This window comes from Triticum dicoccoides, chromosome 5B (assembly GCF_002162155.2).
Source record: "Triticum dicoccoides isolate Atlit2015 ecotype Zavitan chromosome 5B, WEW_v2.0, whole genome shotgun sequence".
NCBI classification, from domain to species: Eukaryota; Viridiplantae; Streptophyta; class Magnoliopsida; order Poales; family Poaceae; genus Triticum; species Triticum dicoccoides.
Genome location: NC_041389.1, coordinates 42,094,970 through 42,113,171, shown reverse-complemented (window position 1 = coordinate 42,113,171; position 18,202 = coordinate 42,094,970).

Below are 18,202 nucleotides of genomic sequence, written 5' to 3'. Positions count from 1 at the left end.
ACTAGGCCACATATCACATGGGAAACTTATTTTCTTTTATTTTTTTGACATTTTTATCATTTTCTTTTATTTTATTTTAAAACTGAAAAGGCGATCCACAGGGGGGGTGCATTCGGTGGAAGTGGTGGCCAAGGTTACTAATGGCACACCGTGGCATGGTGTGCCATTACTAGTTTAACAAATTAGTAGTTTTGAACAAAATTTTAAAAAAATATTTTTACTAATGGCGCACCGTGGATGTGGTGCGCCATTAGTATTTGGACACTAATGGCGCACCAACACATGGTGCGCCATTAGTATATAGTAATGGCGCACCACATGTCTGGTACGCCATTAGTGTCAATTCCATCTATAGCCCTTTTCCTAGTAGTGCTGGCTGTGCTCGCCAGGGAGGAACAGGGTTCCCGTCCAGAGCAGATCTCCGGACGACGGTGCACCTCGCCCCATGGTGGGCGCCAAATGTCGGGGGTTCGATGCGACATATGCCAAAGGATGTCTTATCATGGTGGGAGCGAGTAGAACGTCGCCGTGCCTGGAAGCGGCATGAGGCGAAGACATGCACGCCGGCGGAACTTACCCAGCTTCGGGGCTCTCCTAGGAGATAACACCCCTACTGCTGCTCTGCGGGGTCTCCGCATGATCACTAAAGCAAAGTGGCTACAATGGTGCTCCTGGAGCTGTCTCTGGAGGTAGAAGAGGGCAGGGCTAGCTCTCTCCTTCCTGGGCTATTTGGTCTATCTTCCTCTCTAGGTCCGAACCCTTTGCATGGGTGCCCCGGGGGGTTTATATAGGCCTACCCCCCGGGGGTACAGTAGTAATCCGGCTGGGCACGGGTCCCAGTCATCTGTCTCTCTGGCCACCGTCCTTCCCGCCGGCTTCTGGGGCCCGCCGACTGGCGGGTCCCGCAGACAGGCTTGATACTGTAGCGGCACCCCTGATGACGCAGGCTCGGTTGTCGGGTCGTGGCAACAGTGCCGCCGTCTATCGGACGATCACTATCGCCATTCCCTATCTTATCTGATTAATGGCTCGTGGGGCCCCGGAGGAGTCAGCCGACTCCAGGGAGGCCGACTCCCACGGGCCCGTCTTCGGGTTGCCCAGGCCGGCTTCGGCCCTCTCACTGATAGGCGGTCCTGCCGCCTTCGGGTCGTACAGGCCGGCGTCGTGGGCACATTGCACTACGTACTGTGGCTGAGATCAGGGCAGGCATGGCAACAGTGTCGTATCTCACCGGGGATCTTCCAGTGGTACGGCTTACTGTAGCCATGCCGGCCCTTCGTAGGCAGGGGGGAGACGGCCATGCCACAACCGTACCCCTCATCATACTTCCGGATAAGGGAGGAGTCTTGGGCCGACTCTCCACAGTCGGCTTCCCTGGGAGTCGCCAGCTTGGAGTCGGCTTATCTGGGAATCGCCGCCTACGACTCGGCATATCTTGGAGTCGCTCCTGGGACTCGGCCTGAGGGGCGCGGCCTGCCCCGATGTCTTGAGATGTCCTGGGGCTCGGGTTAGCCTACCCATGGCCCATTACTCCGACATCCTTGCTCAATTGATGAAATACTCCATCAACCAACTCCACGCATAAGTCCGGATCTTCTTGGGAGTCCGGATCGAGGGACCATTCCCGATCCTCGGGTTGTGGAGCAGAGCTATTTATTTCCTTCACAGCCTGGCGCAGCTCCTGCGTTTAAACATCACTAGTCTAAGTACTCAACTACGGGAATTTCGAAAATGGATAGGCAAGTGAAAGTGTCCGCTCACCCAACTAGGAGGATTGTACATAGAGAATCCGCCTTCGGGGTTAACGCAGAGGAATTCTTCCTCTTCCCCCTTGTACAAAGCGGATAAGATTCTCGTTAAAGTGGCGGCCGAATCTGGCCCCTTGCGACTGCACCGGGTAGCATCATCCTCCCCGTTGAAATCCCACATGGGGTGGCCTCTGTATTGAAGCGGCTGCACCCCTCGCGTGATGCATATGGCCATGACCTTGATCATGGTCAGTCCGGAATGAGACAACAACCTTATCCGTCTCATCAGGTACAGGACGTCCCTGTCAGCTTTCCTCTGAGGGTTCCGTGGGCGCCAACTCAGGAGCTTCTTCAACGGGGCATTATTGAACTCAGGGAGGCCGATCCGTACAATGTCCGGCAGGGGGACGTCATCTATATAAAACCATTCCGAGGGTCAGTCTTCGGACACCCTCTTTGGGGTGCCGGATAGATATCCGGTCCCAGCGCTGCGCCATAGTTCGGCTCCGCCCACTTGATAAATAGACCCCTCCTGAGAACTAGGCACAAGGCAAAACAAACTCTTCCACAGAGCGAAATGGGCCTCAACGCCCAAGAACAGCTCACAGAGGGCCACGAAGCCCGCAATGTGTAGAATGGAGGCGGGCGTGAGGTTGTGTAGCTGGAGGCCGTAGAACTCCAGCAACCCTCGAAGAAACGGATGAATTGGAAATCCGATTCCTCTCATCAAATAAGGGACTAGGCACACCCGCTCTCCTCGGGAGGGATTGGGGACGCTCTCCGCCTGCTCTCCGTCGCTATAGGTAGCAATCCCGGCTTGAACTGGGACCATATATGCTGGGGGGAGAAGCCCCTTGGACTGAAGCACTACTAGCTCACTATGCGGGACGGAACACCGCCCCTAATCTCCGGACCGAGCGCTGGAGGGGCGAGAGGAGGAGCTGCACCGACCGGCCATGGTGGAATGGATCTTTGTCGAAGGCACTCTGATGAAATCTCGCGGAGGGAAGATGGTGTGAATTGGATCTAAATCCCCGTCTCTTTTATGGGCGGTTCATTAACGCAACCAGGGGGTAACTGAAAAAATCCCCTGGCTTTTCGCATTCGTTTGACACGTGGAAGATTGTCATTATGGGGCACAGAAGCAGAGGAGGGCAGCACGCACTAGAAGCTGGACACTATTCGACGGATACAGAGAATTTGCGGGAGAACCCACCTTACAATGCCGAAGACAACTTGTGCGCTGGACTCGTCGTAATTGAAGCCTGGTTCGGGGCCTACTGAGGGGGTCCTGGATTAGGGGGTGTCCGGATGGCCGGACTATGACCTTTGGCCGGACTCCCGGACTATGAAGATACAAGATTGAAGACTTCGTCCCGTGTCCGGATGGGACTTTCCTTGGCGTGGAAGGCAAGCTTGGCGATACGATATGAAGATCTCCTCCTATTGTAACCGACTCTGTGTAAACCTAGCCCTCTCCGGTGTCTATATAAACCAGAGAGTTTTATTCCGTAGGACGAACAACAATCATACCATAGGCTAGATTCTAGGGTTTAACCACTCCGATCTCGTGGTAGATCTACTCTTGTACTACCCATATCATCAATATTAATCAAGCAGGAGTAGGGTTTTACCTCCATCGAGTAGGCCCGAACCTGGGTAAAAACATCGTGTCCCTTGTCTCCTGTTACCATCCGCCTAGACGCACAGTTCGGGACCCCCTACCCGAGATCCGCCGGTTTTGACACCGACAGCTGTCATCTGTGAAACATGTTTTTATCACCCGGAAAACTTCTTCTGGCAAATGCCCTTAAACACAACTGTCGAGGTGTCCGGTTTAAATAAATGACATAGAACCTTAGTTGCTCCTCATGACCTGAAGAATTTTGAACTGCTCTTGATACTTGTAGCGGCTTAAATATTGTTGCACAGTCATCCTTACACCATTAGGCCCCTCATTAAGCCGCCACCTTGAATAATTAGGATTTTTCTCCCAGGTTAAAATTTAACCGGATCTTCTTATTTTGTCACAGGCCAACTGTTGTCATGGCTCCCAAGGCGGCCAAAGCACCTGTAACCTGCAATTGGGTCCCATCCATAGTTACCAAGAGTAAACTAGCTGAGTTCGTAAAATCTGGCCACCTGCCGAAAAGGGAGGTTATGTATTAAATTTGTCCCTGACCCGTCTGAAGAGAAGCCTCAACCCAAAGAAGGGGAGGTGATAGTTCTTACAGATCACATGAGCCGGGGATTTGCCCCTCCCGGCTCAAAATTCTTCAGGGAAGTTTTGAATTTCTTTGAACTTAGACCTCAAGACATTGGACCCAATTCCGTGTCAAATATTTGCAATTTCCAAGTCTTCTGCAAGGTGTACCTGGGAGAGGAGCCAAGTCTGCTATTGTTCAGGGAACTTTTCTATATGAACCGACAAAATGAACGTGCCAACGGGCCCAGTCTTGAGCTTGGCGGCATCTCGATCCAGCGGCGTAGAGACTGCCTTTTTCCTTATGCTGAGCTGCCGAGTCACCCAAAATCTTGTAACCAAACGTGGTTCTACTGTCAGGACACTTCTCCAGCTGATAAGAAGCCTCTGCCCGGCTTTCGCGCCCTGCGCCTTGAGTCCAACCATCCGCTACCAGACAAACTGACGGTCGTTGAACATCTGCCTCTCAATCCCACCATCAAGAAGATCAAAGCTCTCTTGGGAAACGGTTTAAACGGCATCGATTTGGTCCGAGTCTGGGTCACTTGGCGAGTACTTCCATTAAGCCGCCGTTCCGGCTTAATGTGTACCTATACAAGCGAAAAGGATGACCCGTTATGCCATAGTCCTGACGACTTACCAGATGATGTGGTGGAGGCTATGACCCAGTCACTGCTGAAGGAAGGCACTGTGACAAGCAACACCTTTGGCTTACTTCCCTTTTGCAATAAGAACCCGGCCCCTGCAGTAAGTTATCAATCTTACTAAATACTCTTTGCTACATTATACCTTTTTTGGTACTCATAATTCCTTATCCTTTCCAGAGGCCGATGATAACTTCTAGAAGGTCAAATATGACCATGAGGCTGCAAAACAAGCCAGGACAACCAAGAAAGCCGAAAGGAAGGCCGCCAAGACTAGAACCTCAAAGAAGAAGAGACCCAGCGCCTCCGACGTACTCAAATTGGATGATAGTTCTTCAGATGATGAAGAGGTAATCTTTAAATTTTCTTAATTCCCTTGTCATTATCTATTTGACATTCTATCCCTTCAGGAGGATACGGGGAACAGTCAAGCAGCCAATGAAGAGGTAACTATAATCTCCTTCGACTCGGAGCCTTTGCCAAAACAAAAGATCCGAAGGGTGACCCGGAAACTAAGATTTTCACATGCTCTTGCTTATCAAGATCCTCAATTTCTTTTGAAGCAACAACAGCTTGAGAACCGGAGGCAGACCAGGAACAACAAGGATGCGGAACTCTCCTCCGGATTACCTGACATAACGAGGAAACGTCGGACTGAGGTTATCTCCAATTTACGTTCTATTTTACCTTTTGCGGGCTTAATTCGTCATCCTCTCAATTCATCAGACTCCAATTATCAGGATACCTCTCCTTCTTCCGGTGAATCCGTGCAGTCAAACATGCCGGCTTGCAAAACTGCTCCCGGGTAATCTAACCCTATGTACCTTGAAATTTACTTTACACACGCTTGCGTATTCATCCTTCTACCTTTGTTAACAGCATGGAAGTGAAACCCAGCAAGAGGGCGAAGAAGAATAAGCCGTCCAAGACCCGATTGTAACTGAACCGGGGATTAATGCGTCTGCTCCAGACAGCTCTACCCATCAGCCACCGCCTGATCCGGCTTCTAAAATTCCAGTGCCAACGTCTGATCCACCCGTCGAAGATACTCTCAACACAAATGACCCGGAGACTCCTAGCCCGGTCAAGACAAATGAACCAGAAGTTGAGATTGTGAGGTCTCAGTTTGTTGAACCGGGGCGGCCTACCGTCCTTGCCAAATGTACTGCCAAGGAAGAACTTGCCGAACGCCGAAAAGACAAGCCAGGACATTACTGATATACTCATTTAAGCATTGGTGATATAATCTCAGGCTATCTGAATCAAGTGCATAATAGCCATGACCTAGAAATTGATATGGTAAAATAGATATAGCACAAATCTGAGGTATAACTTATACTTTTTACCTGAATCTTACATACTGTACCAGCCCCCAAGTCTATTGCTTCTGAATAAATATGCTGTAGACTTAGAAATCTGCTTTACTTTGTTAATTTAGCCGGTTCAAAGAGAATATATTTAACCCGGTTATAACATGATAGTTTTAAATGTGCAATACACATTAGCCCCCAAGTGTCAAGTATCTTTACTTGTAAAGTGCTTGACACTTAATATGTGTGACCCGGTATGATAAGTTTAAAATTCTTCAGCATACATTAGCCCCCAAGTGCCAAGTATCTTTACTTGTAAAGTGCTTGGGACTTGAATGTTACCTTACTATAATCCTTACCATAACCTTGTGTCAATGCAGGCCACCATAAGTCAGTTTGAATCGGAGCTTGCTGTCCTAAAGAGTCGTCTGGAAACTCAAGAACTTGAAACTTAGAAGGCCAACTCCAAATTTGAATTCAGTGTCTCTGAAAATGAGAAGTTGAAAAAATATTTTGAGTCAGAGAAGAAAACTTGGGCTGATGAGAAGGCTTCATTGGTGACTCGGGCCGAGACAGCAGAAGCATCTCTTGTAGAGGCAACGACTGAGCTGTCTGACTTAAAACGACAAATATCTCAAATGGTCTCAGCCATCTTCGGTAAGTTACTCTGCAAAACCTCAAATATTGTAACCTGACAATGACTATTGCAATCCTTACTTCCTGCTGATCGTTATGCTTGTGCACACACAGGCCCCAGGAGTACCAACCTTAAGAAAAACATGCTGATCAAGCTTAAAGCAGTTTACACCTGAGTGGAACAGTTGTACTCCGGGTCACAACGTGCCTTGGCTGTTGTAGCCTTATCAAATCCCCTTCCCGCCTCTTACAAGACGTGCTGAAGCATCTCTCTGTGCTACCTCAGCGAATTAAGGATTTAAGGTTGTCATCCGCAAGAGCCGGAGCCATAGCCGCATTGAGCCGGGCAAAAGCATGGCTTCCAGAGCTAGACTCGTCTGACCTTCCTCTTGGATACCCCAGTCGGAAGGAGGATGGCATTGTATTTGATGATCATGACTTTATCGCCTGTGTCAAAGTCATACGTCCTGTGGCGACCCTCATTGGGAACTATACTGATCTCACTAAGTACTCTCTGGGCTATGAGAGTGAGAACCGGAGAATCCCAAACATTCCATATGATAACATCAGCCTGATCCCTCCTACTCGTAAGCATACTTTTGCCCCTGAAGTGGACCCAGCCGGTTTAATAGATGCTGAAGCTAAATTTGAAGCTTTGAGCGGCATTGACTGGGCATCGTCAACTTTCCAGGACAAAACAGTCGACGGAGAAGCGGAGAAGCATAACCCGGAGACTTCAAGCCCGTCGAAGGAGTGAATCGCCAGGTGTTTTAAAAAAACAATGCTTCACTTATTCAAACTCAGGGAGTCTTGTAAAAGCATAGGAAAGACCTCTCAACTTTTGTCATGCCTTCGCGCATGTTTATGGCACTTAACACTTTCACAGGACGCCATTGTTATATATTTCCAGTTTATGTTGATCGGTTGTCTCCCTGATGTTAAATTTGCTTGTCTTATCCTGCACATGAAACAAACAAAAGCTCCCTTGGCGGTTTATCACATCGGGGGTCACATAAAGTATTTGTAACCCGAAACACGAACCAAAGGCACCCGACATAGGCCGGTTTATGACTATACTTTGCTAAGCATAAGCATAATAGCATACCTGCGATCCTTTGATAATCTTTCCTGCTGACTTGATGCTCACCTGGTACTTATCAACCAGGTGTGACCAATATTAAACCAGAAAAACAAAAAACATCTCATAATGTTTTTCACAAGGTCTCAGGATAGTCAAAATAATTTACGGGCTTCTGATTCGAATACGATCAGTAAACCATTCCAAAGGGGTTAAGCTAAGATTCGGATACGATCATATAGCCCTCAGTGGCTTGGCGATGCCGATCAAATGGGTATCGATAGCTATGTTCTCTTTGGTTCGAATACGACCTATGTTTGAACAGGAAGCCCCCAAGTGACCATGAGATTTGTTTAATGACGTTGATTCGTATACGATCCATGTCAAACCCAAAGGAGTTAAGCTGTGATTCAAATATGATCAAGAAGCCCCCAAGTGGGTTTGGCACTATGCCGATCAAGCGGGTATTGACAGCTATGTTATCTTTTGTTCGAATACGACCTATGTTTGAACAGGAAGCCCCCAAGTGATCATGGCGAGATTCAGATATGATCATAAGCCGGACCAAAGGGAAAGCCGGATTCAGATATGATCCGCTCCCTGTTGGTAGTGTCCACTACCTGATAAAGAAGACATAAAAACATTCTTTACGGAAAAAAGGACAGAGGTCATGCTTTATTACTTTATCTAATATGTACATCGTTAAAAGTATATACATCCTAAGAGCCGGTGGCTCAAGAATAGTAAGGCCGAAGATGAGCTATATTCCATGGCCGGCGGGTCTCCTCCTCCGACTTATGTGAGTCCTTGTGTTCTCGAATATCAATGAGGTTGTATGACCCGTTGTTCAGATTCTTGCTGACCACAAAGGGTCCTTCCCAAGGCGGAGATAGCTTGTGCATGTCAGATTGATCCTGGATGAGCCGGAGGACCAAATCACCTTCCTGAAAGGTTCTGCTCTTGACCCGGTGGCTATGATAAAGACACAGGTCTTGCTGGTAAATCGCCGAGCGGGCCATTGCAAAGTATCGCTCCTCATCCAACAAGTCCAGTGCCTCCTAGCGAGCCTTTTCGTTGTACGCCTCAACATAAGCCGCCACACGGGGCGAGTCATGTCGGATGTCACTTGGTAGAACTGCCTCTGCTCCATAAACCATGAAAAACGGTGTATAACCCGTAGATCTGTTAGGCGTCGTGTTGATGCTCCATAGTACAGAGGGTAACTCCTCCACTGTCACACCCTAGCTAGTCATGCATTAGAGTGTTGCATCATGTTTACTCTTTCATCAGAAACTTGAAATGGGGATTTGTGAAACCCTCAGAATCATTTCTAAAAATGATCCAAATAAAAATTTCTCCAAAAAGGTCCAAGAAAATGCTCATGTTGCCCTCTGAAAATATTGGACAGAGATAAAAATCAAACCAATATTTTCAAGAGCTCATAAGTATTTATTTTGGGCATTTGGAATTAATGCATAAATATTTGCATTGGAAATATATTAGTTATATATATTAATATATGTCCAAAAATTATGCCATCTGTTGGGGAGCTCTGGAATAATATATCTAGCCCCTGCAAAAATTGGCATAAGGTTATAAAATGATTTAATATTTTATTTAAATCAAAACAAATGTCAGAAATTAGAAAAAAAAAATAAATAAAAGGAGGAGCTTACCTGGGCTCCTCCCTGTCCGGCCCAGCCAGCTGGCCGGCCCAGCCAGCAGGCGGCCCAGCCCACCACTGCAGCCCTCCGTCGTCTTCCTCCCATCGCCCCGAAGCTGCTGCGTGCTCGCATGCGCACGGCCGCGCGGCCACCTCCTGCTTGCCGACGAGCTCCTGGCCGCGTGGACGACTTCTGCAGGCCGTCCCGATCCCCCTGACCCCCCTCACTCTCCCGTGCACCTCTTCCCTCTCTCCCTGCTTCGCCTCCCTCGCCCCCTCTCCCGAAGCAGAGCGCAGCCGCCGACGCCGTTCGCCGTAGCTGCAGCCACCGCCCTTCCCTCGCTCCCCCGACTAGCCCAGAGGCTCCGCCTCGACCCCCTCTTCCTCTCCACCGAGCCACGAGGCCCCGGACGCGCTGCAACGCCGCCACCATCGTCGTTTCCGTCGCCGGCCGCCGTGGATCCTCGTCGTCGATTCGAGAGCTACCGGACGTCCCCGAGCCCGCTAACCATCCCTGCAGCTCCGCGGTGAGCCGCTGAACCGATTCCCCCTTGCCCCGTCGTCCCTAGCATCCTGTAGTTGCCGTCCCCTTGAGCTCCGAAGCTCGCCGCCGCCGTGCCTCGTCACCGCCGTGGCTGGAGCCGTTGTAGCTCGAAGCCGAGCACACCATCGTGCTCCACACCTCACCAGGAGCACGTAGCACGCACCAACGCCTCCCCTAGCGCCCTGCATCGCCTAACCCGCCGTTGGCCGAACTCCGGCCGCCGCTCACGAGCTCGCCGTCGTCGGTACCGGCCACCTCAGGCACGGCCACCACCACCGTTCGACGTGCGGGAGCAAGGGCTCTCCAACGAGCCCAAGCACGGCCTCGCCCGTGCCCTGTAGCACGTTTCCGTATCGCGCCGCCGTCTCGGGCCTCGCCGGCGTCATGTCGCCGGTGGGTTTGACCTGTTTGACCTGGGGTTTGACCCCCCCAGGGTCACTGACGCGTGGGCCCCGTCGGCCAGGTGTCAGATTAGTGCTAATCACTGTTAGTTAACCCCCTGACACTGACCAGTGGGCCCCAGCGCCACTAATTCCTAATTAGGATTAAATTAACCCTGTTTAACCCCCCTGTCACTGACGTGTGGACCCCACACGTCAGGTTTGACCCCAGCCAGCCGCAGTTGACCACTGACGTCATGCTGACGTCATGCTGGCGCAATATATATATTTCTGGATTTAATTTAAATCAGGAAATTCCAGAATATTATTTAAACTTCAAAAATTCATAACTTTTATTCTGTAACTCCAAATCAGACAAATTATATATGAAAAATGATCAGAAAAATCCAATCTATCCATCTGTACTATTTTCATGCATGATCAAACAAGTTAAATTGATGTTTTAAGCAGAACAAGGAAAAGCACTTTAAAAGGCCATGTTTGAGTTTGAAATTTGAATCTTTGATTCAAATTTGTTCAAGCCCTTCTGGTTTTAGTTGCATTAGACCAACACACTCATATTGCCATGTTTCATGCATGCATCATATTGTTGCACATTGTTTGGAGATGGTTGTGTATCGGTGTTCTTTGCGGCAGGTTCTGCCTCCGAGGAGTACCGTGATTACCCTAACGAAGAACCGTATCAGTGCATCGAACCATCAGGCAAGCAACCAACCATTTGATCATATCGATACAATCCCATGTTCTCGCTCCTGCTCTCTTTTACTGCATTAAGACAACGCGTTTCAAACTGCTGTGTGCTAGGGTAGTTGAACCCATTTCCTCTGCATGACCTGTCATTGCCACAGTAACTAGATGAAACCCACTAGCATGTGTAGGAGTTGTATGAGCCATATGTATGTGTTGTTCCTACCTTGCTATGCCTGCTATGCTTAGAGTCGTGTCAGGTCTGGTTCATCTGGGTGATGGGCTAGAGTGAAATGATTATGTCGGTAATGAGAGTGGTGTGGTGAACACGATTTGGTAAAGGTATCGATGAGAGGCCATGTAGGAGTACATGGTGGGTTGTTTCATTGAAGCCGACCTTAAGCACTGAGATCTGTATGTGTGATTTAAGATACAGCTACTACCATGCATTGGGCCCTGAAATATGACCCCGCTCGACTTCTTATTCACCCTAGCTCTCTGTCCAGGAGTTGCAAGTAGTTTCTGGTGTTTGTAGCCTACTGGAGGCCGTGGACAGCGCTGACCGTAGGGGTGGGCTGTGATGCGGTAGGTACGTGGCACGGTGTACCGAATACCCGTTAGGTATCTCGGGAACCCTGTTCACATCGTTCGGGGCCGTATGGGAAACCTCGGCCGGACTCCCTGCGGATGGAACCTGAATAGGCGATAAACCTGGACTAGAGGCTTAAGTGTTTAGGTAGGTCGTAGTCTACACCCACGTCGGCTTTCGCTTGAAGTCTGCCGAGCACATGTCGTGTGCAGACGCTAAGTGGTGGAAACATGTATGAAGAAGTACACCCCTGCAGGGTTATCATGATCTATTCGAATTGCCGCGTCCGCGGTAAAGGACTACTTGGTTGCCTATACAGTTCATAGACAAGTAAATGGAAACTACTAAAAGCCTCAAGATAAGTGTGAGTGCCGAGGATGGCTCTTCCGTAGGAAGACGGAGGCGGATCCTCGGTAGTGTATTGAAGTGGTGAGTAGTGGACTCGTGTGCGCAAAATCATTTCAAGTTGAAGTATCGTAGGATAGTCTAGCCAAGAGTCAAAGCTGGCTTGCTGCAATAACTCCACCAACCCTTCTTGATAATATGCATGTATGTAGGATCTGATGTAAGTCTTGCTGAGTACCTTTGTACTCATGTTGCTATAATTTACTTTTTTACAGAAGACGCTGCAACCCCTTCTGATGGGTTCTATGTAGACGTTGACATCAACGAGTAGGCTAAAGGCCCAGGTGGTGATCCTGAGCTTGTGAAGGACCATGTAGTATAGCTAGGCTTTCCAAGCCTCTTTTATTTTACTAGTTGTCTGTACTCAGACAAGTTACTTCCGCTGCTGGTTTGTATGACTGTATGACTTGCATGCCGGGTCGTGAGACCCGTACCTTTGTGTATGTTATGTATGGCTCTCTGAGCCTTAAATAAAGTACTTGTGTCATAGAGTCATGTTGTGATGCTTCGTTGTATTTGCACATATCGAGCATATTGTGTGTATGATTGAAATGCTTGGTATGTGTGGGATCTGACTATCTAGTTGTTTATCTTTAGTAGCCTCTCTTACCGGGAAATGTCTCCTAGTGTTACCGCTGAGCCATGGTAGCTTGCTACTGCTCTGGAGCACTTAGGCTGGCCGGCATGTGTCCTTCTTCGTTCCTGTGTCTGTCCCTTTGGGGAAATGTCACGCATTGAGTACCGGAGTCCTGTTAGCCCGCTACAGCCCGGTTTACCGGAGTCCTGCTAGCCCAGTGCTACAGCCCGGACCCACTTGCTGATGACCGACACGTTCGAAGCTGGGTCATGGATGCCTGTCCCTGTAAGTCTGTGCCACTTTGGGTTTATGACTAGTCATGTCAGCCCGGGCTCCTTATCATATGGATGCTAGCGACACTATCATAAGGCGCAAACGGTCCCGGGCAAAGGTAAGGCGACACCCGTGGGGATACCGTGCGTGAGGCCGCAAAGTGATATGAGGTGTTACCGGCTAGATCGATGTGACATCGAGTCGGGGTCCTGACATCCACCCAGCAACCCGGTGTCCGTTTTAAGGGGACTAAGAGCTGGGGTTTAATACCCTTCAGTATCTCTTGATTAGCTCTTTCTGCTTGACCATTGGATTGAGGATGAGCAACGGCTGAAACATCAAGCCGGATATGTTCTCGCTGACATAACTCTTCCATGGCTCCCTTGGAAAGTTTAGTACCATTATCAGTTATAATGATGTGTGGGAAATAAAAGCGAAAGATCACCTTTTTCATGAACTGAACCGCTGTGGCCGCATCACACTTACTGACTGGCTCCGCCTCAACCCACTTTGTAAACTTATCCACCGCCACGAGGAGATGTGTCTTTTTATCCTTAGACCTTTTGAAAGGTCCAACCATGTCAAGCCCCCAGACTGCAAACGGCCAGGTAATCGAGATCATCCTCAATTCCTGAGTCGGCACATGAGTACGTCGTGAGAACTTCTGACAACCGTCACATTTGCTGACCAGATCCTCCGCATCAGCATGAGCCGTAAGCTAGTAGAAACCATGATGGAAAGCTTTGGCCACAAGAGATTTTGAGCCGGCATGATGACCACAATCTCCTTCATGAATCTCACAAAGTATCTCTTGTCCCTCTCCAGGTGATACACAGTGTTGAAACGCCCCTGTGACACTGCAATGATGCAACTCACCATTAACAATCGTCATGGACTTAGATCGTCTGACAATTTGTCTTGCTAAAGTTTCATCCTCTGGTAACTCTCCCCGGGTCATATAGTCCAAATATGGCACGGTCCAATCCGGCATGACATGAAGAGCCGCCACCAGCTGTGCCTCCGGGTCTGGCACCGCTAGTTCTTCCTCAGTAGGCACCTTGAAAAAAGGGTTATGCAAAACCTCAAGAAAGGTGTTAGGTGGCACCGGCTTATGCTGAGATCCCAGCCGGCTTAAAGCATCAGCTTCCTCATTCTTCCTTCGATCAATGTGCTCAACCTGATAACCTTTGAAATGTCCAGCCACAACATCTACTTCCCGACGGTAAGCCACCATAAGGGGATCTTTAGAATCCCACTTGCCTGAGACCTGTTGAGCCACGAGATCTGAGTCGCCCAAACACCTTACCCGGCTCAAATTCATCTCCTTGGCCATCCGGAGACCATGGAGCAAAGCCTCGTATTCAGTTGCATTGTTAGTACAAGGAAACATGAGCCGGAGCACATAGCAAAATTTGTCACCTCGAGGGGAAGTTAAAACAACGCCAGCCCCTGAGCCTTCTAACTGCCTGGACCCATCAAAGTGGATAGTCCAATATGTATTATCCGGCTTCTCCTCAGGTGCCTGCAACTCTGTCCAATTATTGATAATGTCGACCAAGGCTTGAGATTTGATAGTAGTACGGGGCATATACTTCAAACCATAGGGCCAAGCTCAATAGCCCACTTAGCGATCCGCCCTGTGGCCTCCCTATTTTGAATGATGTCTCCCAGAGGGGCTGAACTTACCACCGTTATAGGATGACTTTGGAAGTACTGCTTCAGCTTCCGGTTTGCCATGGACACACCGTAAACAAGTTTCTGCCAATGTGGATACCTTTGCTTAGATTCAATGACCACCTCACTGATATAATAAACCGGTCCTTGAACCGGATGCTCCTTGCCAGCTTCCTTACGCTCCACCACGATGGCAACACTGACCGCTCATGAATTAGCAGCCACGTACAATAGCAACGGCTCTCTGTCAATGGGAGCCGCAAGAACCGGTGGCTCAGACAACTGTCTCTTCAAATCTTCAAAGGCGGTGTTAGCAGCGTCACTCCAGACGAAGGTGTATGTTTTCTTCATCATCTGATAAAGTGGCAAGGCCTTCTCCCCTAACCGGCTTATGAAACGGGTTAAAGCGGCAACACGACCCGCCAGGCGATGAACATCATTGATACACGCCGGCTTAGCCAGAGAGGTAATCGCCGTGATTTTCTCCGGATTAGCTTCATTGCCTCTGTTTGATACCAGAAAACCCAAGAGCTTGCCCACAGGTACACCAAACACACACTTGGCCGGGTTAAGCATCATCTTGTAAACCCGGAGATTGTCAAAAGTCTCTCTCAAGTCAGATATCAAGGTTTCCTTTTCTCTGGATTTCACCACAATGACATCCACATAAGCATGAACATTACGCCCAATTTGATCGTGCAAACAGTTCTGTACACATCGATGATAAGTCGCCTGGGCACTCTTGAGTCCAAACGGCATAGATACATAACAGAAGGCCCCAAACGGAGTAATGAAAGTTGTCTTCTCCTGGTCCATAACTGCCATCTTGATCTGATGATAACCAGAGTAAGCATCCAAGAAGCTCAAATGTTCACAACCCGCCATAGCATCAATGATTTGATCAATACATGGGAGAGCAAAGGGATCAGCCGGACAAGCCTTGTTTAAGTCTGTGTAATCCACACACATCCGCCAAGTGCCGTTCTTCTTGAGCACTAACACCAGGTTAGCCAACCACTCCGGGTGAAAAACTTCAACAATAAACCCGGTCGCTAAGAGCCAGGCGACCTCTTCCCCATAGCTTTCCATCTCTCTTTGTTGAACCGTCGGAGAAACTGCCTTACCGGCTTATACTTTGGATCAATATTGAGAGTGTGCTCAGCGAGTTCCCTCGGTACACCGGCATGTCAGAAGGTTTCCATGCAAAGATGTCCCGGTTCTCACGGATGAACTCGATGAGCGTGCTTTCCTATTTAGGATCCAAATTGGCACTGATACTGAACTACTTAGAGGTGTCTCCTGGGGTAAAGTCAACAAGCTTTGTCTCAGCGGCCAATTTAAACTTCAACGTCGGGTCATGCTAAGTAGTTGGTTTTTTGAGGGAGGTCATATCCGTCGGGTCAAAATTGTCTTGATAAAATTTAAGCTCCTCCGCGGCACAGGCAGTCTCAGCGTAAGCCGCGTCACCTTCTTCACATTCCAAGGCCACCTTTCGACTCCCATGCACAGTGATGGTGCCCTTGTAACCCGTCATCTTGAGCTGTAAGTAAATGTAACACGGCCGTGCCATGAACTTAGCATAAGCCGGTCACCCAAACAAAGTGTGATATGGACTCCTGATTTTGACCACTTCGAACGTCAATTTCTCAGCCCTAGAAAGTATAATAATAGAGGATATTGATGCTGCTACCTCCGTCCATGAGTACCTTAGTGAATTTATATCCACCAACCTAGGGTGCTACCACCAAGGCTAACTGACCCGGATTATCCACTCGCGGAGGGTAATCCTCTCTGCTCGATGGGTTGCTCTGACCATCTCAAATAACGAGGGATTGTCGGCTCAACCGGATTTACGACCCTCTTAAGAACCTTCTGGTCATGTTTGCATAAGCTAGTGGTAAACACATGGTATTGCCCACCACTCAACTATTTCGGATGGCTCTGATAACCCGACTGCTGCTGCTGTTGTCCTACCTGACCAGATTGCTGCTGATTATTTCCACCCGGCTGTCCCTGAAAACCGGAATTTGAACCGCCGCCCGGGCCATGAAAGCCGCGAGCTCCTGAGCCGCCGCTAGATCCATGACTACCATCAAAGGTATTGGAATTTTTAAACGCCTTCATTATCGTGCAATCTTTCCACGGGTGTGTAGCGGGGTGCTCCCGGGTGCCGTGTTTCGGGCAGGGCTCATTCAGTAGCTGCTCAAGAGATGGGCCTGACCCGCTGGATCGAGGCCACTTCCCCTCATGTTTCTGATTGTTACCCTGTGTATTAGCTTTGGCTACCAGCTACGGGTTGCCGTCTGCCTTACGCTTATTGCCGCTTTGATTCACCGGGTTGTGCTATTGACCCTTTCCTTTGCCGTTCCTTTTGCCCTTCCCTGTCTTCTCATCGTCAGACGCGGGATCCTTGGTACTATCAGAATCGGCGTATTTGACTAAAGCCGCCATTAGCGTGCCATATCCCTGCAGTCACGCTTAAGGCGCCCCAGTTTGTGCCTCAGCAGCTCAAAGCTGCAATTTTTCTCCAACATGAGAACTGCAGAGCCGGCATCCATCTTACCAGATGAATGAATTATCTCCTTGACCTGGCGTACCCAATGGGTGGTGGATTTGCCCTCCCCCTGCTTACAATTCGTCAAGTCCATGATTGACATAGATTGCTTACAGGTGTCTTTGAAGTTCTAGATGAAACGGGCGTTTAACTCCTCCCACAAACCAATGGAATTGGGTGGTAAGCTTTTTAACCAAGACCGGGCCGTTCCATCTAACATCATGGTGAAGTATTTAGCCATTGCCGCGTCACTGACCTCCAATAGCTCCATGGCCATCTCATAACTCTCAATCCATGCTCCAGGCTGTAAATCGGCCGTGTAATTCGGCACCTTTCGAGGTCCCTTGAAGTCCTTGGGCAGGCGCACGTTGCGCAAATCCGGTATCAAACAAGGAACACCACCGGTTCTGGTGGCTACTCCCATCTCAATAGAAGCCGTTGGGTACTCCAGAATATTCTGATGTGCCGCTCGTTGAGTCGCCAGATGAGCCGCCCGCTCGTTCTCCTGACGTACTCTGTCTTGCACCGGGTTATAGCCACCATGTTGGTCATGGCGTTGGGCGTTGCTTGACAAAGCTTCAGATTCCATGTGCCTGCTGTAACTCGGACTCCGGTTCTGACGAGGCGGTGCTAACCAAGGCGGAGGAGTTGAATGAATCCTATCCCAGCTATAAGAATAGGTCTCTTGCTGAGCCAGGGCCGTCTGGACAAGTTCCCAGATTTTCCGGGTCTCCACCATTGTTGGATCATCACCGTCCACTGGGAGAGCCGCCAAACATGCTGATGCTGCGATTAAGTTCTCCATGGGGTTGGAAAAGTGACCCGGCGGTATCGGTACATAACGTGGCGGCGCCATGTTTCCATGAGGAGGTACCATCTCCCGAGGCTGAGCCGGTCCCCCCATTCCGGCTGTCATAAACTGATTTGCATCGGGCGGGTTACTTGAGCCAGCTCCGGGTGTAGCAAATAGAACCCGAGGGTCATAATTCGGAGGCAAACGGGACTGAGTTTTCTGGTGCCTTCTCCTCATAACCTCATTAGATGCGTTTAAGCTCATCATGAGCTGGTAAGCTTCTAACTGCAATCACTGTGCCCGGGCGTCGAGAGGCGCCCGCTTTGTAGCTAATCTAGTATCCTCAGCTCCCAAGGCGTCCTTGGCCTGAGCTATCTCCTAATGCACCCGTGCCACCTCCGCGTCAAGCTCATCTTTATTTGC